Source organism: Pezoporus occidentalis, unplaced genomic scaffold (assembly GCF_034315485.1).
Source record: "Pezoporus occidentalis ecotype Australia unplaced genomic scaffold, CSIRO_AGI_Poc_V1 ctg24, whole genome shotgun sequence".
NCBI classification, from domain to species: Eukaryota; Metazoa; Chordata; class Aves; order Psittaciformes; family Psittacidae; genus Pezoporus; species Pezoporus occidentalis.
This window is the reverse complement of record NW_026914285.1, coordinates 3,795,227-3,807,195: the sequence shown is the minus strand read 5'-3', so window position 1 is coordinate 3,807,195 and position 11,969 is coordinate 3,795,227.

The following is an 11,969-nucleotide window of genomic DNA, read 5'->3' as shown; positions in this document are numbered from 1 at the left end:
AATAAAGAAGCAGCAGTCATAAATGATACCAGTGATGACTGCTTAAGCTGAAACTTTAAAGCTAATAACACTAGTGAGGAGATAGGAGTAAAAATAATACAGAAATGTTTAAAATTGGCTCACCATATGTTCTCTGTGATAGCATTTCAGTGTCTGCCCCAGTGTCAGCTCTCAGTCAAGATGTCTGCAATAGCAGCAGTGGGAGCCATAACCCTTGTTTCATCTCTTCTGCTAAAGTAATTCTCATTTATGTGTCTCTGCATGGTCGGGCCTCTATTTCTTGGTTTCTCTTACATTTAATATATGCACACTAAACGTGACATACTTGAAAGGAATTTAGAAAAAAATCACAAAACAAAACAACCCACAGAAACACAACTTCATTTTTCACAAACTGATTGTACCTTTTCTAAAGCTAAAGAAATTATAATTACTGTAGGGTTCTGTCTATATTTGCATTGATCCATCCATCAGTTTTCTGTCATCTATTCCAAAGTTTCTCAATCTTTTCCTAGTAAAATCAACAGCAAAATGTACAACGAGGTTTCTGTAGCATCTGACTTTTTGGAGTCCTTTTCGCTTTTGGGAGGATAAAATACTGAGGAAAAACATCTGAATTCATGGCCAAAGGTAGATAAAATGCATTCTTACACTGAAGAAAATCCTCTGTTTCCCATATAAAGCTGAAAAATATAAATACCACTCAATTTCTTAGGACATTAGTTAGTTTTAAAATAAAATTCTGCAAAAAAGTTCAAGTAACTTTAGAAAATCTGGTTGCAAAATACCTATTTTAATACATACTTTTCAAGTTAACTGGAACAGACAGAAGTAGGCTGAGGGATGGTGTGAAATGCCAGAAAGGGAAGAGTTAGAGAATTCTGAAAACATAAGACAACTCTATTGCAAATGTAGTTTACGAAGTTTTTCAAGGGTATCAGCAAAATATAAACTGATACAGTAAAGACTCTGAATCTGTTAGTGACTTCTGTGCTAAATTACTCACTATTTCTATAAAAGAATGTTTAAAACAAGCTGTAGAGAAGAATCTCCATTGCAGAAATTTGATCATAATAATTACTATATATATATTTTTATATATATATATATATACATCTACTGACTTGTTTAAAACTCAACATATAACAAAGAATATTGCTAGAATGGAATAATATATTGCAAGCACTAGCAAAATTCACAAATATGGCTCACCAGTCATCTCCCAAAACAAGTCAGAGCTGAATTCTGTGACTTTATTAAAATAAAAATAAAAGCTGTTCTCAAAACCCTTCATTTATTTTGTTTCATGTCATTTATCTGAATATGCAATAAATTAATTCCTCTCATTATATCCTTTTATTTTGGTCTTAAACTTGCTCTTATCTTCTTTTATACTTTTTTTTTTTTTTTAAGAGAAATATCTATTCCTATGTGGAACAGAACATTTTCTGTAAAATTTTTGATTTACTAATCACTGGTGCTTTTCTACTTGTTCTGATGTTTACCAGTGTCTTCCCTTTATACCTTTTTCTGTCACATATTCAATCCCATCCTTATTTCCCAGTATTCAGAGTGTATCCTAGAATAGATTCTAAGGAATTCCTCTCGAGTGCTTCTAAGGGATTTATAGCAGATTATTTGAAATAACAATTTTTATCTCTTTAAGAAATCTAGAAAAAAATTCAAGTTAATCTGAAAGACATTTATATACTGGTCTTCTGTATCATGACATTAATCTTCTTAGTTCTTACTAGTTTTTTACAATTAACCAAAAATAGATTGAGAACAATCAAGACAAATGCTGACTGCAATGCAGGTAGTGTGTTCAGATACATGATATTTTCTGCTTTATTTTCATAATAGTACTTCTGCATGTTTCTACCATGCACATTTAATTTTGGCTTTCAAAGGAAAAAGATGCATTAAAAGAATAACAAGGGGGAAAATCCACTTATAAAAATATCAACCAGTAGCAAGCAACAGATTGAAATCATGGCAAGATGATTAACTGCTAAATGATTGTTGCAGCAAATATGTATGCCTAGATGATGTATTAAACAGTGTAATTTAAATTTTCATGCCAATTCATATTTGAGCTTTATTGGTTGTAACACTCTTCAGCCCAAGATGTAACACTTAGGTTTAAATTCATTACTTAATTTTAGGATGAAGACCTAAAGTGTGTAGATTCTTCACTTTTGTATAAACAAACCGAAGATTTTGGGTATCATACAGTAGTCTCATCAAGACTCCTTTAAGTAACCCTTCATTTGAATATTCCATTGATCCTATTGCTGTAACAGCTTCTAGAAAATCATAGATTTCTGAATATTTAAATATTTTCATTGTAATAGTCATAAGTCCAGTTTCTCCACTGCTGAACCATTGGCTTCCTCATCTTTAGCTATAATTCACAAGATGTCCTAACTTGTTAATTGTTGCATTATCTAAATATGGAAAATACTTTTTCCTTTCATGTCTGTTTTGCTGCTACCCACATAAATTTTCTGGCTGGAAAGGAAGCACTGTTGAAAGTACTTTTTACTGGATCCACAAAGCAGAAAACTATGCCCACTAATCAACCCGTTCTACTGATGGCATGGAGTGTGGAGACATCTTCAGCTTTCCAGCCTGGGCACTGCCAACAGCACTGACCAGGTGGTAGCAGCTTCAGTACCACCTATAATAGCTAGATCCAGCTTGCTGTGTAGGCTTCAACCATACTTATGACCACAGCATGACCACATGCTAAGCTGCTGTCTCATCACTATCACACTGGGACAACAACTGAGAGGTGCCTCAGTCTCGAAGCCTCTCAGTCGCGAAGCCAGATATATTATTCACTCTCCTGCTACACTTGTTTGAGCCTTAGTCCATATAGGAAAAATCACCATGTGTGGCTGCAGCACTTGTGCCCACGCTCTCTCTCTGCTGGGGTAGTGAAACATCAAAGGTTAGTTTGCACTTGCGTGGCTATATTGCTCCTCTTCTATGACTGGAAGGTGGAAGAGACCCTCGGTCTCATTTCTTCATTACATCTCGTGTTTTATGATCTATGTAATATGGGTTTATGTGACTGATAAAGCATTCATGGTTGAGTATCTACCTTTTGTCTGCAAACTTCTCCTGAGCAGGGATGCTTATTGTTATTTTGTGTTGTAAGATGTAGGGACTACCACTGCACTTAAGTGGGTTTTGGTCTCCAGAAATGCCTTAGTTCAACAACCATCTTATTTTACCGTTGCCTTTTCTCACTAACATTTCTCACCATTTTTTTCACTTTAACTCTTTAAATTTTATATTTACTAATACCATTTCTTAACTTTTATTTTGGAATTCAGTTCTACATGCTAAGTAAATGTATTTTTTAGTGCAGGAAGACACAGTAGTAAAGTTTTCAATACATGTCTGCATTCAGATGAAAGTCCAATTGCCTTCAAAATTCTGTGTTTTTTTCTGGATGCTGTTGTTTCAGTTGTCCTTCAGTTTGGCATATGTAATAATCCTTTAAAGTCAAATTGCAGTTACCTACTTATATACAGAGTAAGAAACATTGAAGGAGAAAAGACAATTGGGAATCGAAGAGTTGAAAAAAAAATCTATTTAATTAATAAAAAATCCAGATTTTTTTTTTTCAAGAAAAAATCTTTAGAATTTAGCGTTCTCAACAGAATTTTCTGGAAAGGGCTATTTCTTTTGCCCTTTTCATGCCAAGCATTAATATGAAATTTTGTATGATTTTTTTTTATGAAATATGTATTTTGTGTTAAATATACATAATAAAAATGCATTTTTGGTCTGGTTTAGAAATCATACTTAAAAGTTCACACAGAAACAGCTACCTGATAAATTATTTAGGCAAGCATTTACATTTTTATGGCACTTCTTCAGTATACTTTAGAAGTCCCAAGTTACAAAAAGTTAAATTCAGCTTAGTATTGATTTTCAGCTGATAAGCTTCTTAAAATCTTCAGTAAGTTCAAACTGTAAATTGCAGCTGCACAGTTAAATACTGTATTTTTCTTTCTGGAACAGTCTACAGGACTTTTCTACAAGTATTATGTGCCCTATGGAGGTGTTACTGTTTTCATTTTGTTGTGGACATGCTGTACTGCTTTTAAAGGGTCACAATGCAAGACGGAAAAAAATTACTTTGCAGCTACTCACAGCTCTCATGGGTAATGCCCAATATAGCCAAGCTCCCACTCCTATGAGGATGGCAAGCACTGTCGACATGCAATGGGAGATGCATGCAGGCTCTGTGGCAGACAGTTGGGTCACATAGCTCCTTTGCATAGTACCTGTGAGAAGTAAAATGTTAGGGAGAGTGCAGAAGGCAAAGCCTTGGCCAGTAATTACACTAGCAAGGCAAAAACAGGAAAAACTGTGTCGTGGTTTAAATCCAGTCAGGTAATTTGTTCGCTCACTTTCCCCCCCCTTTCTTGCCCTCCCCCCGCTCCCGGAGGGACGGAGAGGAGAATCGAAAAGAATGCAACTCCCAGGGGTTGAGATAAGAACAGTTTAGTAACTAAGGTATAACACAAATCACTACCGCTACCACCAGTGATAATAATGATAAAGGAAATAACAAGGGAAAAGAATACAACACCTCAGCATCAGCCAACCGACAACTTGCCCCCCTCAGCCCGACCAAGCACCGACCGATACCTCCTCCAACCCTGCAGTCTCCCAGCCCTTCCGGCTAACTCCCAGTTACATCCTGGGCATGACGTGCTGTGGTATGGAATACCTCTTTGGTCAGTTTGGGTCAGGTGTCCTGTCTCTGCTTCCTCCTGGCTCCGCCTCCTCCCTGGCAGAGCATGAGGCTCACAAAGTCCTTGGCCAAACCAAAACATCGCTATCAGCTCTGTTCCCAAGCTGAAAGTCAAAACACTGCACTGCACCAGCAACCAAGAAGGAGAAACATGACTGCTACTGCTGAACCCAGGACATTATCCACCCCTTATTCCATACCATTCACGTCATGCTCAGATCCCACATTTTCAATATACTCTTATCTTAGTGCATAGACCAGTCCCTGTAAAGCTGCTGAGTCCATCTGGTCCATGATGTCAGGCTCCATCTCTTGTAACAGTCTTCCAGAGCAGGAGAGACTGTGTGCAGTGTTCACACGCGTGAATAACCTGGGCAATAGTGTCCATTGCTAAGTCCACCCCTCGATCATGAGTCCATCTCTGTGTTGCATCTCTGCTCTGATGGCCTGAAGTGCCATGGGCCCACCAGGCTTAAAATAATTCACTGTACCCTTAAGCAGTTTCTCCAGCTTGTCGTTCGGGACTCCATACAGCTGCTTTCCATTTCCGATGCTTCCAAAGCACTGGAGGGGCCCAGTGGATTAGATACTTGCCCATACTGTCACACACACCCTGCCACTCATGACTGTCCAGCCTTGGGGAAAACCTCTTGGTCCCCCTGCATTGTTGTCTAACCCCAGACAAGACCCAAACCTGACTCTGCTTAACTTTTGAGATCAGACAAAATGGTTGTGGGTAGAACACAGTCTGTGTGTGTGCCAACATGCTGATCCCCATCACAATCAGCAGGCAGGTCCCAAGGATACCCAAAGGCCATTCAAAACCTTCAGAACTCTCAGTTGATGCTGCTGTACTTGTCACTGGGGCTGGTGTAGCTGCTGTACTTGTCACTGGGGCTGGTGCAGCTGCTGTGCTACCCGACTCTCCCACCGCCAGCTTCTCTTTTCCTGAGTCCAGCTCTTCCTCCTCTGCCTTGCTGGGAAATGCTGCGTGGTCTCCTGCATCCTCCTGGGGCTCGGCGGGCGGCTTCCGGGAAATGCTCTCGGCCGTCGCGGGGCTGGGCTCGGCCGCGGGGCTCGGCTCCTCCGCCGCCTTATCCCTCTGCTCGGCAGCCGCTTCCTTCTGCTCCTCGACCGCCCCGACCTCCTCCACCGGCAGCCGTCCCCTCGCGGCCTCCGGCCCCGCTCCCGCCGCCGCTTGGTTCCTGGGGCCGCTCTCCTGAGCCCCTTCGGCTGCCGCCGGCTCCCGGGGCCGCTCCCCCTCGGCTCCCCGCAGCCTCACGAAGATGGAGAGTAGGGTGAGGGCCAGGACGGTGAAGAGCAGCAGGACGGCCAGGTACAAGTCCACGGCCACGTCCGTCCCGCCCTGCTGCTGGAGCCCGCCCGTATTACAAGCCATTGCCATAAAGCACAGTGAGACAAGAACCTTAGCCCAAGCCCCACACTTGATAAACACTAACACAGCAAATACCGGCTCTAAGTAATGTACTGCATTCTGAAACTGTGAGATCAACAAGAACAACTCTGAGAGCCAATAAATCAGCATTGTGACGAGTGACTATTAATCCGGTCAGATCTGTCGTTATCTCAACCCTTCGTGCCCCACGTTGGGTGCCAAAAAGAACTGTCGTGGTTTAAACCCAGTCAGGTAACTTCTTCGCTCACTTCCCCCCCCCCCCCCTTTCTTGCCCTCCCCCCGCTCCCGGAGGGACAGAGAGGAGAATCGAAAAGAATGCAACTCCCAGGGGTTGAGATAAGAACAGTTTAGTAACTAAGGTATAACACAAATCACTACCGCTACCACCAGTGATAATAATGATAAAGGAAATAACAAGGGAAAAGAATACAACACCTCAGCATCAGCCAACCGACAACTTGCCCCCCTCAGCCCGACCAAGCACCGACCGATACCTCCTCCAACCCTGCAGTCTCCCAGCCCTTCCGGCTAACTCCCAGTTACATCCTGGGCATGACGTGCTGTGGTATGGAATACCTCTTTGGTCAGTTTGGGTCAGGTGTCCTGTCTCTGCTTCCTCCTGGCTCCGCCTCCTCCCTGGCAGAGCATGAGGCTCACAAAGTCCTTGGCCAAACCAAAACATCGCTATCAGCTCTGTTCCCAAGCTGAAAGTCAAAACACTGCACTGCACCAGCAACCAAGAAGGAGAAACATGACTGCTACTGCTGAACCCAGGACATTATCCACCCCTTATTCCATACCATTCACGTCATGCTCAGATCCCACATTTTCAATATACTCTTATCTTAGTGCATAGACCAGTCCCTGTAAAGCTGCTGAGTCCATCTGGTCCATGATGTCAGGCTCCATCTCTTGTAACAGTCTTCCAGAGCAGGAGAGACTGTGTGCAGTGTTCACACGCGTGAATAACCTGGGCAATAGTGTCCATTGCTAAGTCCACCCCTCGATCATGAGTCCATCTCTGTGTTGCATCTCTGCTCTGATGGCCTGAAGTGCCATGGGCCCACCAGGCTTAAAATAATTCACTGTACCCTTAAGCAGTTTCTCCAGCTTGTCGTTCGGGACTCCATACAGCTGCTTTCCATTTCCGATGCTTCCAAAGCACTGGAGGGGCCCAGTGGATTAGATACTTGCCCATACTGTCACACACACCCTGCCACTCATGACTGTCCAGCCTTGGGGAAAACCTCTTGGTCCCCCTGCATTGTTGTCTAACCCCAGACAAGACCCAAACCTGACTCTGCTTAACTTTTGAGATCAGACAAAATGGTTGTGGGTAGAACACAGTCTGTGTGTGTGCCAACATGCTGATCCCCATCACAATCAGCAGGCAGGTCCCAAGGATACCCAAAGGCCATTCAAAACCTTCAGAACTCTCAGTTGATGCTGCTGTACTTGTCACTGGGGCTGGTGTAGCTGCTGTACTTGTCACTGGGGCTGGTGCAGCTGCTGTGCTACCCGACTCTCCCACCGCCAGCTTCTCTTTTCCTGAGTCCAGCTCTTCCTCCTCTGCCTTGCTGGGAAATGCTGCGTGGTCTCCTGCATCCTCCTGGGGCTCGGCGGGCGGCTTCCGGGAAATGCTCTCGGCCGTCGCGGGGCTGGGCTCGGCCGCGGGGCTCGGCTCCTCCGCCGCCTTATCCCTCTGCTCGGCAGCCGCTTCCTTCTGCTCCTCGACCGCCCCGACCTCCTCCACCGGCAGCCGTCCCCTCGCGGCCTCCGGCCCCGCTCCCGCCGCCGCTTGGTTCCTGGGGCCGCTCTCCTGAGCCCCTTCGGCTGCCGCCGGCTCCCGGGGCCGCTCCCCTCGGCTCCCCGCAGCCTCACGAAGATGGAGAGTAGGGTGAGGGCCAGGACGGTGAAGAGCAGCAGGACGGCCAGGTACAAGTCCACGGCCACGTCCGTCCCGCCCTGCTGCTGGAGCCCGCCCGTATTACAAGCCATTGCCATAAAGCACAGTGAGACAAGAACCTTAGCCCAAGCCCCACACTTGATAAACACTAACACAGCAAATACCGGCTCTAAGTAATGTACTGCATTCTGAAACTGTGAGATCAACAAGAACAACTCTGAGAGCCAATAAATCAGCATTGTGACGAGTGACTATTAATCCGGTCAGATCTGTCGTTATCTCAACCCTTCGTGCCCCACGTTGGGTGCCAAAAAGAACTGTCGTGGTTTAAACCCAGTCAGGTAACTTCTTCGCTCACTTCCCCCCCCCCCCCCCCTTTCTTGCCCTCCCCCCGCTCCCGGAGGGACAGAGAGGAGAATCGAAAAGAATGCAACTCCCAGGGGTTGAGATAAGAACAGTTTAGTAACTAAGGTATAACACAAATCACTACCGCTACCACCAGTGATAATAATGATAAAGGAAATAACAAGGGAAAAGAATACAACACCTCAGCACCAGCCAACCGACAACTTGCCCCCCTCAGCCCGACCAAGCACCGACCGATACCTCCTCCAACCCTGCAGTCTCCCAGCCCTTCCGGCTAACTCCCAGTTACATCCTGGGCATGACATGCTGTGGTATGGAATACCTCTTTGGTCAGTTTGGGTCAGGTGTCTGCTTCCTCCTGGCTTCCCCTCCTCCTTGGCAGAGCATGAGGCTCACAAAGTCCTTGGCGAAACCAAAACATCGCTATCAGCTCTGTTCCCAGGCTGAAAGTCAAAACACTGCACTGCACCAGCTACCAAGAAGGAGAAACATGACTGCTACTGCTGAACCCAGGACAAACTGCCAGGCATTACATAGAGCAAAAAGGAGTAATTTGTATGCAGCAGCTGACTAATCTTGGACAGGTGACCTCACGAACAAGACAGCAACATAAGAAATGGCAGAAATGGGAAATGTTGTTGATGATCACAAAACGTTGGAGCTCAGGGTCCACAGAAGAGAGAGTAGAAGTATAACAGGTAGCAAAATGTGGAATTGAAGAAAGAGTGCAGAAATACTTGATCCCTGCAATACGGAGGAAAAATCAACCTACCGCTTCAAAGATACCTGTGTCTTATGCCCACAGCCAGGATGTCGTGTATTTTTTTATAATAAAGTAGTATTTAAAGAGCTCTTCCTAGAATCAACAAAGGACCACTTAGAACGTACTACTTCACCTCCTACCCAATTAAAGAGACCTTCATTCATCTTTTGATACTTTCTGATTCTAATGGAACTATAATGCATAAGAACCTATCATCTCTGTTATTTCTAGGCATAGCTAAAATTTCTTTCATCACAGCAATATTAGTTATGGTAGATATCTTTATTGAATATTTGTTACTTAATTCCTCATCTTGACACTGGCTGCAGCAAAGTTCAAAAGTACCCACAAAATCTAAGGAAAACATTTCAGCTGCATTTATCAAGATCATTATTTATTCATAAATGTATGTTTAAATCTCAAACATGTCTTTATATTAATGTTATTAATAGTGATTCATTATATTTTTTCAGTGCTTAATTTATTGATTTTTTCACGTTTTTGTAGCAACAAATAACTGTTATCCTAGAACGTCAGTAGAACTTGTACAGACTACTTTAGAAACAGAATAAAAGATTTGCCTGTCTGTGCTGAGTACAATAATTATCTCTATAGACTACAAGAAATCCTAAGGGTTTTTTTTCTGACGATCCAAACATCATATTTTGATTCAGAGAAGTTTTTGCTCTATATTGACTCAAAAACATTTATACTGGAAAATGCTTAGCGAACTACTAAGAGAAATTTTTATAGCAGGAGACTTTTTTCTTTCTCCCTGCAGCTTTAACACTGGAGACAGGTTTGATCTTCTCCTCAAACTTTATTTTTTAGTTATGTTTTATGTCTCAGCTAATGACTTTTTAAATTTGTCTTCAGGAAAGTTTTATAGAAGACTATTATTTGTTGTTCACCTACCAATCTATATTAAAAAACCTCTTTTCTATGGTCAATTTTTTAAAAGATTTTGAATTCTTAATGTTTGTTTAAGCTTAAATATGAAATTTTCAGAATTATTTCTCTTCAGCTTGTGTAAATATTTTCCTGTTCTATTCCTCTTTTATTTTCTCTTTCTTCCCACAGTTTATTTCAGTGATACAATTAAATGTTTTATTCTTTTGAAAGAGATGCCTTTCTTAAGAAGTTGGATTCAATCTATGGAGTTATGCACTAATCTAAGAAAATACAATCTGGACCCTATTCAGAAAATTAAATTTTATAGTTCCATTATATCATACTCCACTTAAAGAAGACTGGAATTTTCATAGCAGCTTTACCTGGAAGTATTAGAAAGAACTAACTGAGAGTTGGATGGGCTAATATGAGTTTCAAAAGTGTTTTCAAATACTCTTTTCTGGACATATAAGCTTGTTAAGAATGGTGTTGGTTGACTCACAGAAGTCTGTTATATTTTCGTAGGAAAATAAAACCTCGTTTGGAGGTGTTGCAAATTTTAGTCAATTTGATCTTGATCTTTCATTTTGAGAGGGTAAGAAGCTTTAGGAGATACTATTTACATGTTACATTGTGATGAAAGATATTATGCTAGAAAATCATAAATAAGAAAAATCAATGTTTACAGTTGTAAATGTCTGTTGGTCTTGGGAGTTGTTCATACTTTAAAGTGCTGTGAATGAAACCAGAATGTGTCAACAGTTTAATCATAAATATATCAATTCACATTTCTTGTTGTACACACTGCCAGAGGCATATTGTGTGGCAGAAGAGCCTAGCATGTTTTTGCTTCACTGTCAAGAGTCAATGAGGCCAAGGAGGGACAAGAGGTAGTGCGCAGTTATCATTTTTAATTGGAATTGCCTGGGAAAACAGGCAATTTTGTTTTACCACAAAGTGGTTTCATGAAGACAAGACCTTTCTTCTTATTTTAGGTTCTCTCAATAAACAGCCTGTTTTCTACAATTCATTCATCTAATAACAAACATTGTGTGTGTGGGTTGGGTTTTTTGATTTGGTTGGTTTGGGGGCAAGATGCGTTAGGTTGGGGGGGGGGATGTTCTGTCTGTGTTTGTTTTTTTTGTGGGTTTGGTTTTTTTTTCAGTAAAAACAAGCAGAAACGACCTGCAAAGATTCAAGTTTTGTTTTGTGTTTGTGAAATATTTCCATCTTGTTGATTATCAAGTTGCATGGTTTAAAGAAAAAAAGAGAAGGGAAGGGAAAGAAAAAAAAAAAGGGTTCTTTAGAATTCTTTGGAACCTTAAACTTACCATTTATATAATATGTGGTATCCTGTCTCTCCAGCACAGGTCAAGTTTCAGGACAGATGGAGGAAACCCATGGAATCCAATTTCAAGGAAATTTCTAGCCAGGTTCATAGTCCCCAGATATCTAAATAACATACTTTGAAGAAATATTTCAAAGACATTGCAGAGAAATTCAGCAAGGAATTTCTAAAAAGAACTTAGGCAGCTGAGTTTTTACATGACCATGGAACTTTACCTGGTGAGCAAGAAGTTGTATTTTTTTTAAATCCTTAAATTAGATCAACATGAAATTTTTTCTGCATTGTTTGCATGCATCCTAACATAACAAACAGAAAGCAGCTCCTTATAGTTATTGTAACATAAACACAAATACAGCTTTTGTATTGCTGACATTAATTTTCCATGGGATATAGTATTTTTGTTTTAATTGTCTTTTTTAATTTCAAATTCAAGAATGCACAGTAAAGTTGGGGTTAGATTCAGCACCCAGAAGAAATTCTGTTATTGTCATTTTGACATACTTA